The sequence below is a fragment of the Saimiri boliviensis genome, chromosome 9 (assembly GCF_048565385.1).
Source record: "Saimiri boliviensis isolate mSaiBol1 chromosome 9, mSaiBol1.pri, whole genome shotgun sequence".
In the NCBI taxonomy this organism is placed as follows: Eukaryota; Metazoa; Chordata; class Mammalia; order Primates; family Cebidae; genus Saimiri; species Saimiri boliviensis.
This window is the reverse complement of record NC_133457.1, coordinates 78,959,913-78,976,945: the sequence shown is the minus strand read 5'-3', so window position 1 is coordinate 78,976,945 and position 17,033 is coordinate 78,959,913. Positions and strand designations below refer to the sequence as shown.

The following is a 17,033-nucleotide window of genomic DNA, read 5'->3' as shown; positions in this document are numbered from 1 at the left end:
ACTCCGTCTCAAAAAAAAAAAAAAAGAAAGAAAGAAAAAATTCAAGGAATACAAACAATACCATAGAAATACAAAATACCATTCAAGGGTACTATGAACACGTTTATGCACATAAACTAGAAAACCTATAGGAGATGGATAAATTCCTGGCAATACACTATTCTCCTAGATCAAACCAGGAAGAAATAGAAACTCTGAACAGACCAATAACCAGCAGTGCGATTGAAATGGTAATTTTAAAATTGCCAACCAGGACCCGAGAGATTCACAGATGAATTCTATCAGGCATTCAAAAAAGAGTTGGTACGAATCCTATTGACACTATTCCACAAGACACAGAAAGAGGAAATCCTCCCTAAATCATTCTATGAAGCCAGTACCACCCTAATATCAAAACCAGGAAATGACATAACAAAGAAAAAGAAAACCGCAGACCAATATTCCTCATGAACATAGATGCAAACATCCTCAACAAAATACTAGCTAACCAAATCCAACAACATATCAAAAAGATAATCTGCCATGATCAAGTGGGTTTCATATCAGGGATGCAGGGTTGGTTCAACATACACAAGTCAGTTAATGAGATATACATAAACAGAATTAAAAACAAAAAATCACAAGGTCATCTCAATAGACACACAAGAATTATTTGACAAAATCCAGCATCGCTTTATGATTAAAACCCTCTTCAAAATTGGCATAGAAGGGACATACCTTAAGGCCATAAAAGCCTTCAATGACAAATCCACAGCCAACATAATACTGAACAGGTGAAAATTGAAAGCATTCTCTCTGAGAACTGGAACAAGACAGGGATGCCTCCTCTCACCACTTGTATTCAATAGAGTATTGGAAGTCCTAGCCAGAGCAGTCAGCAATAGAAAGAAATAAACGACATCAAATTGGTAAAAAAAAAAAAAAAAAAAAAAAAAAAAAAAAAAAAAAAAAAAAAAAGTCGAACTGTCACTGTTTGCTGATGATATGATTATATACCTAGAAAACCCTAAAGACTCCTCCAAAAAGCTCCTAGAACTGATAAATGAATTCAGCAAAATTTCAGGATACAAAACTAGTATACACAAATCAGGAGCTCTGTTATACACCAACAGCAACCAAGCTGAGAATCAAATCAAGAACTCAACCCCTTTAACAACAGCTGCAAAATAAAATAAAATAAAATACTTGGGATATACATAACCAAGGAGGTGAAAGACCTCTACAAGGAAAATTACACAACACTGCTGAAAGACATCGTGAACAATGCAAACAAATGGAAACATAGCCCATGCTCATGGATGGGTACAATCAATATTGTGAAAATGACCATACTACTAAAAACGATCTACAAATTCAATGCAACCCCCATCAAAATAACACCGTAATTCTTCACAGAACTAGAAAAAAATAATTATAAAATTCATATGGAACAAACCAAAGAGCCCACATAGCCAAAGCAAGACTGAGCAAAAAGAACAAATCTGGAGGCATCATATCACCTGACCTCAAACTATACTATAAGGCCATAGTTACCAAAACAGGTGTACTGGTATAAAAATAGGCATGTAGACCAATGGAACAGAAGAGAGATCTCAGAAATAAAGCCAAGTACCTACAACCAGCTGATCTTTGACAAAGCAAACGAAAACATGAAGTCGGGAAAGGACACCCTAGTCAACACATGGTGCTGGGATAATGGGCAAGCCACATGTACAGGAATGAAACTGGATGCTCATCACTCGCCTTATACAAAAATCAACTCAAGATAGATCAAAGACTTAAACCGAAAACCTGAAACCACAAAAATTCTAGAAGATAACATCAGAAAAATCCTTCTGGGTATTGACTTAGGCAAAGACTTCATGACCAACAACCCAAAAGCAATTGCAACAAAAACAAAGATAAATAGACGGGACTTAATTAAATTAAAAAGTGTCTGCACACCAAAAGAAACAATTAGCAGAGTAAAGAGACAACCACAGATTGGGAGAAAATCTTCGCAATCCATACATCCAATAAAGGACTAATATCCAGAATCTACCAGGAATTCAAACAAATCGGGAGGAAAAATAACAAGCAATCCTATCAAAAAGTGGGCTAAGGACATGAATAGACAGTTCTCAAAAGAAGATATCCAAATGGCTAACAAGCATATAAAAAAAATGCTCAACATCACTAATGATCAGGGAAATGCAAATCAAAACCACGGTGAGACACCACCTTACTCCTGCAAGAATGGCCATAATCTGCCAGTTACTAGCTGGGAGACCTTGGTCAACTGGCCAATTTAACTTCTGTGTGCCTCAGTCTCTGCATCTGTAAAATGGAAATGTTAATGATATCTGCCTGAGGGTTGTTATGAGGATGACATTTCTATTATTTGAAATTATTAATTATTTTAATTAAATATTAATACACATGTAATTGCTATTTTAATGATGCTAAATAAGAAAATGCAACTAGAGATTTTTGTATGGGGCATACTATAAGCATTAAGAAAGAAGGTCAATTTTATTTGGAAGTTGGAAAGGGATCAAGAAAGAGATGAGTCTTGGGCTCTCCCTGCTCTCACCTCCTTGCTGTGGCCAATTAGTCCCAGGGCTTGCTTCTGCTTGATAGTCTAGTGTGCTGTAGTGAAATAGTTTGTGCTAATTCTAATTTCTTTACCTTCTTCTCCCATAATCGGGTATGTCAGGTCTTTTTTGTCATTAGTTTTAAAATTTTCTATTTATTAATTTATTTTTGAGACAGAGTGTTGCTCTGTTGCCTAAGCTGAAGTGCAGTGATGTGAGCATGGCTCACTGCAGCTTCAAGTGCACGGACTCAAGCAGTCCTCCAGCTTCGGCAGCCTGAGTAGCTGGGACCGCAGGTGTGTGCTGCCACACTCAGCTGATTTTTCATTATTCGTAGAGACGGGGTCTTGCTGTTTGCCCAGGCTGCTCTTAAACTCCTGGGCTTGAGCGATCCTCCTGTTTCTGCCTTCTAAAGTGTTGGCACTACAGACATGAGCTACCATACTTGGCCTTTAATTGTTTTAGAGCACTTTTATGCTCACAGCAAAATTGAGAAACAGATACAAAGATTTCCTGTATACACACTGCCCTCACACATGCAATTCATCCCCCGTTATTAACATCCCCCACCAGAGTGGCACATTTGTTCTTTATAACCAATGAATCTGTATTGACCATCATTACCACCCAAAGTCCATAGCTTACATTAAGGTTCACCCTTAGTGTTGTGCATTCTGTGGGTTTGGACAAATGTATAATGCTGCATTATCCACCATTACAGGATTACACAAAGTAGTTTCACTGCCCTAAAAATCCTCTGTGCGCCACCTATTCATTCCTCTCCTCCCAACCCCTGGCAACTGCTGGTCTTTTCACTGCTGCCTTTTCCAGAATGTCACACAGTTGGAATCATATAGTGTTTAGCTCTTTCAGATTGACTTCTTTCACTAAGTAACATGCATTTGAGTTTCCTCTATGTCTTTTCATGGCTTGCTAGCTCATTTCTTTATAACACTGAATAATATTTCATTGTCTGGATGAACTACAGTTGATTTATCCATTCACCTACTGAAGAACGTCTTGGCTGCTTCCAAGTTTTGGCAATTACAAACAAACCCACTATAAAATGGGCGTGCAGGTTTTTGTGTGGACGTAAGTTTTCAACTCCTTTGAGTAAATACCGAGGAGCATAATTTCTGGATCAAATGGTAAGAATATGTTTAATTTTGTAAGAAATTGCCAAACGGTCTTCCAAAGTGGTTGTATCAATTTGCATTCCCACGAAAATTCATTTGCATTGTAATGAATGAGAGGTCCCGTTACTCCGCAACTTCATCAGCATTTGGTGGTGTCAGAGTTGTGGATTTTGTGGGTTTTGGTCATTCTAATAGGCGTATAGTGGTATCCCACCACTGTTTTCATCTGCAGTTCTCCAATGATGTATGATGTCCTCTGTTGATGGACATTTGGGTTGTTTCCAGTTTGAGGATGGTACAAAAAAAAAAAACGCTGAAAACATTTCTGCAGATGTGTTTGGTGGTCCCATGCATGCATTTTGCTTCAGTATACACACCTGCTAGATCCAAAGATATGGATGTGTTCAGCTGTAAGAAATTGTGCCAATCAGGTTTCCAAGGTAGTTCTACCACTTTCCGCTTTGCCTGGAGTTAGTCATAATTTAAAAACTAGGAACATTTCTTTCATATTGAAATAATTCTGTGATTTGAATAATTCAAAGGAGGTCTAGTATGACTTGTAACAATCTGAATCATCCTCACGTTCAACAGAGAATTGTAAAATGCTATTTAAGGAGTATAATTTGTTCCCCTTGCTAATAGTAAGAGAGAAATGACCGATCGGGAAGACACAGAGAATAATGGAAACCAGCATTCTTGAGTCTCGATTCCCTGTATTAGACTATTACCTAATTAACAGCAGGCTGGGGTTGTACATTGGACCTGGAGCCAACCTCTAGGGTGCAGGCACTGACTAGCCCACCAGCAAGCTGGGCATCTCAGGGAAAGAGATTTGTACCTCTGTGTAAAATAGGGATATGATAGCACCCACTTCTTAGGATTGGATTGAATGAAATAATCTATGTGAAATACTTAAAACAGGACATAGTATATCACAAATGCTCAATTCATATAAGCTCTTGTTGTTTTGATATCCTTAAAGGAGTACCAACACTTTAAAATAGGATCCTGGGCAAAATGCATGAACACTGTGATGTTAGCTGTTTTCCTTATTAGTATGCAAACACTGTTGTATTACTACTGCAGCCAGAGTTCAGTTACAAAGAAACGCCACCCGGAGAGCAAATCAAGCAGTCCAGGAGAACGTTGTTTCAGTCTCCCACGGAGGGCCAAGTTTAGGACTGGAGCAGAGCCTCTCACTCACCTTTGCACAGAGCAGCAGCCCCATGTCTGGGGAAGCTTCCAGCCCACTGCTGGCCAGGGTAGGAGGGCTGCTGTGGGCAGACCCCCGCCGTCAGAAGTGACAGGCCCCAAGGTCAGAGGCAGAGCAAGTATGAAAGAATTAGAAAGGCCTCAGGCAGCACAAGGATGTGGAAGGATCCTGAAAGGATTCCCATCGAGGCAGAGAACGGTCACTAATGTTTTACACGACAATCCCAAGATATCCAGAAAAAAAACAGTACTTTCTCTGCACTCTGTTTATAAAGTAAGCTATTTTTTCTGGTAAAGTGAATTCAGGGGTCTTCTCCACATACATTAAAATGAAAAAAAAAAGAGATGGAAGACAAATCTTTAGATTAGAACACTTAAAAAGCCTATCACCGGCCGGGCGCGGTGGCTCAAGCCTGTAATCCCAGCACTTTGGGAGGCCGAGGCGGGTGGATCACGAGGTCAAGAGATCGAGACCATCCTGGTCAGCATGGTGAAACCCCGTCTCTACTAAAAATACAAAAAATTAGCTGGGCATGGTGGCGCGTGCCTGTAATCCCAGCTACTCAGGAGGCTGAGGCAGGAGAATTGCCTGAACCCAGGAGGCGGAGGTTGCGGTGAGCCGAGATCGGGCCATTGCACTCCAGCCTGGGTAACAAGAGTGAAACTCCGTCTCAAAAAAAAAAAAAATAAAAAAAAGCCTATCACCATTGCAATGCAATGTGAGATCCTTATTTGAATCTTGACTTTTAAAAAATTCTGCTAAAAGTATAAAAATGTGTGATACAATTAAAAATTTGAAAACAACTGAATATATTATCATATCAAGAAATTTTGGCTAAGCACAGTGGCTCACACCAATAATTCCAGCCCTTTGGGAGGACAAGGTGGGCGACTCACTTGAGCTTAGGAGTTCGAGATCAGCCTGTGCAACATGGTGAGACCCTGTCTCTTTAAAAAAAAAAAGAAAGAAATTTTTATTAACTTTCATATTTAAAAACAGTAGGGTGGCCAGGCATGGTGGTTCATACATATAATTCCAGCACTTTGGGAGGGTGAGGTGGGCAGATCACAAGGTCAAGAGATCGAGACCATCCTGGCCAACATGGAGAAACCCCGTCTCTACTAAAAACACGAAAATTAGCTGGGTGTGGTGGTGGGCGCCTGTAGTCCCAGCTACTCAGGAGACTGAGGCAGGAGAGTCGCTTGAACCCAGGAGACAGAGGTTGCGGTGAGCCGAGATTGCACCACTGCACTCCAGCCTGGTGACAAAGCAAGACTGCATCTCAAAAAAAAAAAAAAAAAAAAGAGTAGGGTAATTGTGATGAAAAATAATTTTATCTTTTGGAGATACGTGTCTAAATATCTAGAAGTGAAATGATGTAATGTCTGGGATTTGCTTCAGAATTATATGGGTGGAGGGGATGTCAAGGAGTGGGGTGCTGGGGACAGGACCAGTCACCACTGATGGCAATTGGGGCTGGGTGACGGATACTGTGGATTTAGGCAACTCTGAACCATTTTTGTGTATCTTCAAAGCTCTCCATGATAAAGCTAAGTTTTTAAAGTTACTCTTAAAAAAAAGATATAAAATGTGTGTAATCTATTTTAGAAAAATTTCCATCAAAATTGTTAAAATAAAATATGGTAACTGAGGAAGAAAAAGGTAAGAAAAAAATGCAAGAAATATAGTAACATATTTTATTAAAATGTCAATCCAAAATATTATTTAAGAAGATTTTGCTGGCCGGGCGTGGTGGCTCAAGCCTGTAATCCCAGCACTTTGGGAGGCTGAGGCGGGTGGATCACGAGGTCGAGAGATCGAGACCAACCTGGTCAACATGGTGAAACCCCGTCTCTACTAAAAATACAAAAAATTAGCTGGGTATGGTGGTGCGTGCCTATAATCCCAGCTACTCAGGAGGCTGAGGCAGGAGAATTGCCTGAACCCAGGAGGCGGAGGTTGCGGTGAGCCAAGATCGCGCCATTGCACTCCAGCCTGGGTAACAAGAGCGAAACTCTATCTCAAAAAAAAAAAAAAAAAAAAAAAAAAAGATTTTGCTGCATGATATGAATAGGGAATATATTGTCAGTTATCTGAAATTGCCCATCTAGAAGTTATTGATAAGTTTATTTATCCATCATGAATTTTCTGATAACCCACTGAGGGCAGAGCAACAGGAACTCTGGCCCAAGGCAGGGAGATTTAAGCAGCGCCCTTCTCTACCTCCCAGGCTATGCCAGTGACCACACCACCGAATCTCTCTGGCTCTGTTTTCTGCTCTGAACAGTGGAGCTCATGATGGTATTAGAGCAACACCCATTTTACTGTGTTGTGAGGAGTAAAGATCATAATGGACATAGGTGCCGTTGATTCATCTGGGAAAAAGGGGGCATGGGGCACAGATTTGCTTGTGGAATAGTGCTCTGAGGGCGAGGAAAGCAGGTAGAAATTTCTATGGGAACCACACACAACCATAATATTGTAGGAGCTGAAAGAACAAGCTTTTTAGGTTGGCTATCAGCACTGCCCCTTGTGAGCTGTCTGCTATGGGCACTCCCTGCCATGGGCACTGTCTGCTATGGGCACTGTCTGTGCCTCAATGACTTCTTCCTCCCGGAATTCCATAAGACCCGAAAGCCCTGTGGTGATGATCAAAAGTATCAATGTGTGGCAAAGATGTAGAAGAGTGATTGGCCTATGGGAAGCACTTAATTCAGGTGCACAATCAACTCTGTGATTACTACAATAATAAAGCAGCTGGTTGTTTATTCTGATGTCCCACAGACCCCTTAAGTATTTCTGGAGCCCGGCCTATGTCTGCAGAATGATGAGCCACTGCCCCAGAGAGCTACAGCATCTTTTTGCTAAAACCATAATTTATTCAGACTGCACCTAACTAACCTAGCCAGAAACTTGGAATTTCAAGGTGACCAACTAGACCTTTAATAGTTCAGTGCTTTCATAGTTCATGTTCAAGGTCACGTGTCACTGGGACACAGACCTCCATCCTCCTGTCCTGTGAAATGTGTACTCATCCTTAAGGTGGTAGAAAGGAGAGGCTGTTTTCCACTCTGTTGATGTCCTTAAATCCTTGCAGAAAGGGTAAGACTGGGAGGTCCCAGGAAAGCAGCCTGGAAAATTCCTCTTCTCTCTGGTTTGCCGCAGACAGTTCAGCACCTGCCTTCCTGAGGGTGCGATACGCTGGGTGACTCACCAGGTTCAGTCTGGGAGGAGATGTGGAGGATCCTGCTATCGTCCCAGACACGCAAAGACCCAGGTTTTGTTTTCTGAGTCTTGGCGTCCCCAGCCAAAATTCCCAGGTACTGGTTGCCACCCATGGGAGAGGGGAACACTCACCAGCTCCACCCTCTAGGGCATTGCTAGGGTCTTAGTCACCTAGAAAAGCCTCCACGTATTTGTCCAGTTACTGCAACAATAGAAGGGTTATGCTGCAGCAGCTTTGGTCTTCCTCACTCTGTCATCTCAAGAAAGTCGCATCAAACCTTTGCCATGAAAGCACAACGCCAGAAATGCGGCTGCGTGCCCGGCTCAGCCATGCTTGGGCTGCTCTTGATTCACAAAGGCCTCTGGCAGCCTCTCCTGAGATCATTCGGGCTCAAGATGTCATTCCCCGGTCACACCTAGATTCTTAACTCATGTATTAAGATTTATGGAGAAAGCCTCCATTCTCTCGTTTGCTTGGCAAATACTTTTTGGCTCCTGTTCAGAGGTGATTGCAGGAAGCACTCAGAGAAGTCAGATGTGGTCTCTGGAACCACTCTGGCAGTTTTCACAGGCCCAGGGGCAGGGTAGGGGTGCATGAGGCCAGGGTGAGTCTTTGGCCTAAATATCTGAAGACACAGACAAGTTGAGGTACTGCTAACGTCCCTTAGGGAGTCCCAAACTTCGTGCCACTTGGGGTCAGGCAACAGGGAGTGGTGGGGACTGTGGTAAACTAGAGAATGCATGGCCTTTTAGAGAGCAGCCCTCCTCCCGACCAGCTGACTGCGCCTTGTGGAAATAGGTGCCCAGCTGAGCCAGATCTCTTGTTTTGTCAAGAGAAGCCAGGAATTTTGAGTTATTGTGAAATTTACAGATATTTCCTGTTGACAACTCAGTTTTTAAAAATTATATACATGCATGGAAAGATGCTCAACATCAGTAATCATTAGGGAAAAACAAACCAACACTAAAATGAAATACCAGCTCACATCCATTAGGATGGCTGTTACATAAAAAACATAACAAATGTTGTGAGAATGTGGAGAAAGTGGAACCTTTGCGCACTGTCAGTAGGAATGTAAAACGGTAGAGCCACTGTGAAAAACGTATGGCAGTTCCTCAAAAAATTAAAAATAGAACTGCCATATGATCCAGCAATTCCACTTCTGGGTGTACTTCCAAAAGAACTGAAAGCAGCGTTATTCATAATAGCCAGACTCTACAAGAACCCAGGTGTCCATCAATAGGTGAACGGATTAGCAAAATGTGATATAGATGAGTGTATACAATGAGACATTATTCAGCCTTAAAAAGGAAGGAAATTCTGATATGTGTTACAACATGGGTGAATCTTGAAGACATCATGCTAAGTAATAAAGCTGGTCACAGGAAGACAAATGCTGTATGATTCCACTTCTCTGAGGCACCTAGAATCATCAGTCATAGAGACAGAAAATAGAATGGTGGTTGCCGGGGACTGGGAGAGAAGAGAATGGAGAATTAGCATTTAATGAGTACAGGCTCTGTTTCACAAGATAGAAAGAGTTTTGGAGATGGATGGTGGCGATGGTTGTACAACATTATGAATGTATTTAATGCCACTGAACTTAAAATGGATAAAACGGTCAATTTTATGTTATGGGTATTTTATCACAATAAAAAAATAGGAACAAAATTCTAAGTACAGTGCAGTTCAAACAAAATTTGTCTTTGGGTTCTGTGGAGCCCGAGGCTGCTAGCTTGTCCCCTCTGCCATATACTGGCCTTCTGCAATGACCCATGGCTTTTCCACATTCTGGCCCAACTCCATCTGGGTGGTCTAGGGAGCTGGACACACCTGGGTCTGAATGCTGGCTCTGCTTTTTAGTAGTCATGAGATGCTGGATTGCTGGATTCTTCTCTATCAATGGGTCGGGGATTATAAAAGCTTTTCTCTGAGTATGTGTGTTTCCTACCTCTGGAGGAAACAAATCCACTGGACTAATGGACCTGGACAGAACATCTTTTGCCCATTTGAATAAACTCTGTGTGAAACCAATGCGGGGCTCAGCTCCTGGCTGTCAGAACAAGTTGCCAGCACGCTGATTTGAAGTGGTGCTTCAGAACCACAAACTCTCTTTGACCTCATGCTCAACATTCTAAAAGGAGGGCAGCAAAATCGCCAAGGTATGCTGACAGCCAGTGTTCACGTGCACCCAGCTAGACACCGTGAAGACAAGGAGCAGGGAGAGAACATAGTCACAAAACAATTTTTTTTTTTTAAAGAGACAGGGTCTTATTATGTCACCAGGCTGGAGTGCGGTAGGTGCCATCATGGCTCACTGCAGCCTCAAATTCCTGGGTTCCAGCAATCCTCCCATCTCAGCCTCCTGAGTAGCTAAGGCTATAGGCATGTGCCACCATGGGTGGCTATGTTAAAATATATACAGCTTATAGAGATAGGGTCTCACTATGCTGCTCAGGCTGGTCTTGAACTCCTGGCCTGAAGTAATCCTCCTGCCTTGGCCTCCCAAAGCCCTGGAATTTAAGGTGTGAGCAAACATACCCAGCCATTTTAAACATAATATGATTTCCCCCTCAGTTTCTCTGTAGAGTTGAAATTTTTGTTGTCTGTTTTGTCTGAGAGATTCCAATGGACTTGCTTTTTCTTACCATGTAAAATATAGCAAAAGTAAATTAGAATTTTTGAGTTATAGTTTAAAAATTTATCACCTTTCCTCGGGCAGGTACTAAGGATTTGAAAACAAACTGTGCCAGACCCTGTCCGCAAGGAGCTGACACCGTAGAGGAGAAGAGAGGGTGTGGTTAAGCGTAGTTTGCTAACTTCTGGGTGTGAAAGTTGATGATACAAACTGAGTCATTCTTGTCATACCCAACAAAAATAGAGTTGAGAAGCCAGAAGGGAAAAGCACTTGGGCAGACAGGATTGCTCCAAAAATTTCATTCCCTGCAAGTCCAGCAGCTGAAGCTGATAACCTGCGGTAACCTAAGGCCAGCTTTACCCAATGGCTGCTGAATTAAGACCAGCCTTGGACCAGCTGTACCCAACAGCTGCTACAGCTCTGAGACTAATTTTACCCAGCCCTGTGGCTCACCAACCGGAGCTTGCCAGCTCCCCAAAACTTCACTAACACCCATGAACTTCCTTTCGAGACCACAGGTTAACATTTCTTTTTAAAAATAAAACCCCCAGCAGAGCACGGTGGCTCACGCCTGTAATCCCAGCACTTTGGGAGGCCAAGGCAGGTGGATCACAAGGTCAAAAGATCGAGACCATCCTGGCCAACATGATGAAACCTCATCTCTACTAAAATACAAAAAAATTAGCTGGGTGTGGTGATGCGCACCTGTAGTCCCAGCTACTCAGGAGGCCAAGGCAGAATTGCTTGAACCCAGGAGGCAGAAGTTGCAGTGAGCCGAGATCGTGCCACTGCACTCCAGACTGACAACAGAGCAAGACTCCATCTCAAATAAATAAACAAATATCAAATAAATATTAAAATAAATAAATAAAACCCCCAACTTTCTCTTTGTTCTTCAGACACACCAAAGACCTCCTAGTCTATGTGTATGCCTCAAATCGCAATTCTCGTATTCCAAATAAAATGTTAAATTTAGAGACTCATCTCCACATTTTTATTTAGACTTTAATATGGGCAAGAGAGTGCAACTAGAGCACCACGCCAGGCGTGGTGGTTCACATCTGTAATCCCAGCACTTTGGGAGGTTGAGGCCTGTGGATCACCTGAGATCAGAAATTCAAGACCTGCCTGGCCAACATGGTGAAAGCCCGTCTCTACTATAAATACAAAAATTACGGCCAGGCATGGTGGCTCACGCCTGTAATTCAAGCACTTTGGAGGCCAAGGCGGGCGGATCACCTGAGGTCGGGAGTTCAAGACCAGCCTGACCAACATGGTGAAACCCCATCTTTAAAAAAAAAAAAATTAGCCAGGTGTTGGGGGCATGCACCTGTAATCCCAGCTACTCAGGAGGCTGAGGCATGCCACTGTACTCCAGCCTAGGCAACAGAGTGAGACTCCATCTCAAAAAAAGAAGAAAAGAAAAAGGCACTAAGAGTACCTAGGATATGTAAGCAACCCAGTTAGGAGAGGCCAGGGAAGTGGCCTGCTAGAGAGGAGACCAGCGTTGAGAAATAAGGATGAGCAGGAGTTAGCCGGAGAGTCACTGGGAGTGGGGAGACAGAGAAGCCCACAGAGGTGGAGCTCACCTGTGTAAGGCCTGGAATTTGGCTCAATATTAAGCACTGCTTTGAAATCTGGTCAAACCGAGAGACCCTGGAATGCTCTAACCACAAATTCTCCTTCCTTCTGCTCTCTTGGATAAGATCCCCTAGCCAAACACGGTGCAGTTCCTGCTTATCTCTGAGCAGTGGGTGTCAGTAAATTCCCTGTCAGCCAGAAAAATTATTCAAACAAACTCATCATACTCTCCTGCAGGAATCACCCCACCCTTTTGATAGCACGAAGCCTGACTCCAGACCTTGGCTGTTCACTCCATTCCCAAGTGTGGCCCCTGTGGCCCTGCATGCTGTGCTGTGTTCTGACCCGGAATGTGTTATCAACTGCTGTCATCTCATCTGTCCAGTGTGAGCTGTCCTGTGTTTGGCCATTCAGAAATCCCTTTCTCACCAGCAGGATGAACAGGAGGTGATTAAAACAATCCCTGTAAGGGCGGCCATTGCAGATCATAGTATCGGGAGCCTCTGAAGGGTGTCGAGCAGGGGTTAGCCCTAGCCAGATCTGAGTTTTATATCTGTTGATATCCATTTATATCTATTGATGGTTCTGGCCAGTGTATGGGCTGGGTTTGAAGGGAATGGTACTAGAAGGAGCAAGTCTGATTAGGAAGTGACGGATTAGCAGGTGCCCAGGTAAGAGATGGCAGAGACCTCAACTAGGACCAGAAACACAGGGATAGGGAGCGAAGGCGAGCCTTGGGAGGTGTTTATAATGCAGAAATTATAATCGGGTTGGCCCCACTTAATCAAAAGACAGCAAATATGTGTTGAATACATTAGTGCATACATGCATATTAATTGAGCTCTATTGGGCCTGGCAGAACTGCAGGGTAAGGTTGGGCAGGTTGGGCCCTTCGCAGAGGCAGCTGGCCATGGGCGTGAGGGCTGTGGGGTCCACCCTGCACTCTGCTCACCAAGTGCAATACAGAGGTTTGCAGAGGATGAGTTAGATGAACCAAATCCCTAGGAGGAAACTACTAAAACTGACTCAAAATTACATAAAACCTGAATATGTTAACATCAGTTATAGATAGCAATTTTATCCATTAGGATTAGCAATTTAAAATCTTCTCACAAAGAAATCCCAGGCCCAGATTTTTTCCCTGGAATTCCTTTGTTGAATTCCTTCGTAAATTCTATCAAACATTTAACAAAAATGAATGGGCTGGTACCAACACACATTCTATAAATATTATAGAAAGGAAAAGAACAATTTCCAACTCATTTTATTAAGCCAGTATTACCCTGACACCAAAGCTAAAGACATCATAAGAAAAGAAGACTATGGGCCAGATATAGTGGATCATGCCTGAAATCACAGCACTTTGGGAGGCCAAGGGGGGTGGATCACTTGAGTACAGTTCAAAACTAGCCTGGCCAACATGACAAAACCATGTCTCATCTCTACTAAAAACACACACACACACACAAAAATTGGCCGGATGTGGTGGCATATGCCTATAATCCCAGCTTGAGAGGCTGAGGCATGAGAATTGCTTGAACCCAGGAAGCAGAGGTTGCAGTGAGCTGAGACCATGCCTCTGTGCTCCAGCCTCGATGACAGAGCGAGACTCTGTCTCAAAAAAAGAAAAGACGACTGAACAAATAGCTCTCATGAACATAGATGCAAAATCCTTAACAAAATATTAGCAAATCAAACCTAAGAACATATAAAAAGAAATTGTGATTTTCACAAATATCCACAAACACTTCAATTCTGCTCCCTTTAAACTATGAATCCTAACTGTCCTCTTGATTGTGGGCTGAACTTAGTGGTTTGCCTCTAAAGAAAAGAATGCAGCAGAGGAACTGGCAGTGTTAGGATCCCAAGGGTAGGCACAGAACGCCTTGTGGCTTTCTCTTTGCTCCCTCTCTTTTCTCCTTGTTTTCTCTGGGGAAAGCCAGCTAACCTGTAATCAGTCCGCTCAAGCAGCCCTGCACCCTGGAGAGGCAGACATGGCAATGAACTGAGCCTCCTGCCAACAGCCAGCGAGGAACTAAGGCCTCCTGCCAAGAGCCATGTGAGTGAGCCACCCTGAAACTCAATCCTCCAGGCCCAAACCATCCATCAGACAGCTCTGATCGACATTTTTTTTTTCTTTTAAGTTCCTTTATTATTTTTTATTGAGGTAAAATGCATATAACATAAATGAACCATTTTTTAAAGTACATAATTTAGTGGCATTTAGCATATTACAATGTTATGTAACCTCCACTTCTATAAAGTTCCAAAACATTTTCATCACTCTCCTCTCAAAAACAAGCCCATACCCACTAGGCAGTCACTCCCTATTATCCTCTCCCTCTATCCCCTGGCAGCAACCAATCTGTCTCTATGAACCTCCCCATTCTGGATATTTCATATAAATAGAATTATATAATATGTGACCTTCTGTGTCTGACCTTTGTTACTTAGCATACTGTTGAGGCTCATCCACATTGTAGCAGGTATCAGTACTTCATTCCTTTTCATGGCTGAATAATATTCCATTGTATGCGTATGCCACACTTTGTTTATCCATTCATCAGTTGATGTACATTTGGGCTGGGTCTTTTGGCTGTTGCGAATAGTGCTGCTGTGAAGTTTGTATACACGTATCTATGTATCTGTGTTTGATTCTATTGGGTATATACCTGTGAGTGGAATTGTCAGGTAATGTGGTAATCCCATGTTTAACTTCTTGCCAAACTGTTTTTCACACCAGCTTCATCATTTTACATTCCCACCAGCTCAAGAGTTTTAATTTTTCAACTTCCTTACCAATACTTGTGATTTTCCCTTTTTTTTTTTAAATATGGCTATATTACTGGGCATAGAGTCTCATCATGGTTTTGATTTGCATTTCCCTAATAATTCATTATGTTGAGTATCTTTTCAAATGCTTATTGGCCATTTGTATATCTTCTTCCAAGAAATATCCTTTGTTTATTTTTAAATTGGGTTGTTTCTTTCGATGTCGTTGAGTTTTAGAAGTTCTCCGTGTATTTTGGATAGCAATTCCTTACCAACTATGTAATTTAGTTCGGGCACAGTGGCTTATGCCTATAATCCCAGCACTTTGGGAGGCCAAGACAGGTGGATCACTTGAGGTCAGGAGTTCGACACCAGCTGGCCTGGCGAAACCCCGTATCTACTAAAAATACAAAAATTAGTTGGGTGTGGTGTCACATGCCTATAATCCCAGCCCCCCAGGAGGCTGAGGCCGGAGAATCATTTGAACCCAGGAGGCGGAGGTTGCAGTGACCCGAGATCACACCCTGCATTCCAGCCTGGGTGACAGAGTGAAACCCCATTTCGGCAAAAAGTCTGTCTGATACTGGCATGTAAAGTAGGAGGCAAGAGCGAGAAATGATGCTGAAAACTGGGGAACCTAATTAAAATTCTATGTATGGAAAACCCCTGACAGTTCAGTCCTTTCTACCCACTTGTGAAGAAACAGCGCACAGCCTCATTTATTCCCAGGTAGAGGAAAAAGTGCTAACAAACCAGGGTATTCTCTAACGAAAAGCTGAGTAGAGCAGCTGGAGAAAGCCATGGCTTCTCGAATATGGTGTCCTGCAGCAGAGCTCTCCTCATTTGAGGACCCACAGCATCTGTAGCCTACAGCCTCTAGATTGAAATCTTTTTTTAAAATATCCCCCGAGGGTTGCACCATTCCTGGAGGTACTGCAATACCAGGTCGATGTGTGGAGTGGATATGGAGCAAGCTCCTATTCCATCTCCCTGCTCAAAAAAATTCCATTAACTATATTGTCCTCAGATAGAGGACATATCAGATATTAAACGGGTAAGAACAGATTCTATACTTGATCTTAGCCAAAAAGCCGAGAAATGATCTAGAGTGAAATCTTACCAGTATGCCCTGGACAGACCCCCTTCTTCCACTATCCCCAGGAAGTAGACCTTCCTACACAGAGGCATAGGAAATCCACACCAATCACAGAATGATTGACTTCCATACAGACAGAGAGGACTCATCAGACATATGCTGAAACCAGCAGTGTGGAAGAGAAGTCAAAAGAATCAAACAGGAAAACTGATGCAGGTTGAGTATCCCTTATCAGAAACGCTTGGGACCAGAAGTGTTTTGGATTCAGACTCTTTTGAGACTTGGACTATTGTATATACATCATGAGCTATCCTGGACATCAGACCCAAGCCTAAACACTTGTGTTTCAGACACATCTTATACATAGAGCCTGAAGGTAATTTTATACAATATTGTAATAACTTCTGCATAAAATTAAGTTTGTGTACATTGAACCATCAGAAGCAAAGATGCCACTCTCTCAGCCACCCATGTGGACAATCTGCAGTCACTTGTCATCACCATCATTCCTGACTGTGAATTTATGTGCTGCCAATAAGCAATCATTTTCTTACACCTACATTGTGACCCATCACATGTAATGTGATCCATCATGTGACCCATCACATGTAATGATTGCTGAGGCACTCATTCTCCTGCCTTAACCTCCTGAGTATCTGGGATTACAGGCGCCCACCAGCACCACCCCCGGCTAATTTTTGTATTTTTAGTAGAGAGGGGGTTTCACCATGTTGGCCAGGCTAGTCTTGAACTCCTGACCTCTGATGATCTGCCCACATTGGCCTTCCACAGTGCTGA

General features: G+C 42.6%; 1 non-coding gene across 1 annotated transcript; it reads right to left on the bottom strand.

Annotated features, from left to right (window-relative positions):
* Window positions 1-16,047: 16,047 nt before the first annotated feature.
* On the bottom strand, window positions 16,048-16,242 carry LOC120368028 (U2 spliceosomal RNA). Its single transcript, XR_005582253.1, has one exon. It is a non-coding gene; the product is annotated as a U2 spliceosomal RNA (small nuclear RNA).
* Between the last annotated feature and the right edge of the window lie 791 nt (window positions 16,243-17,033).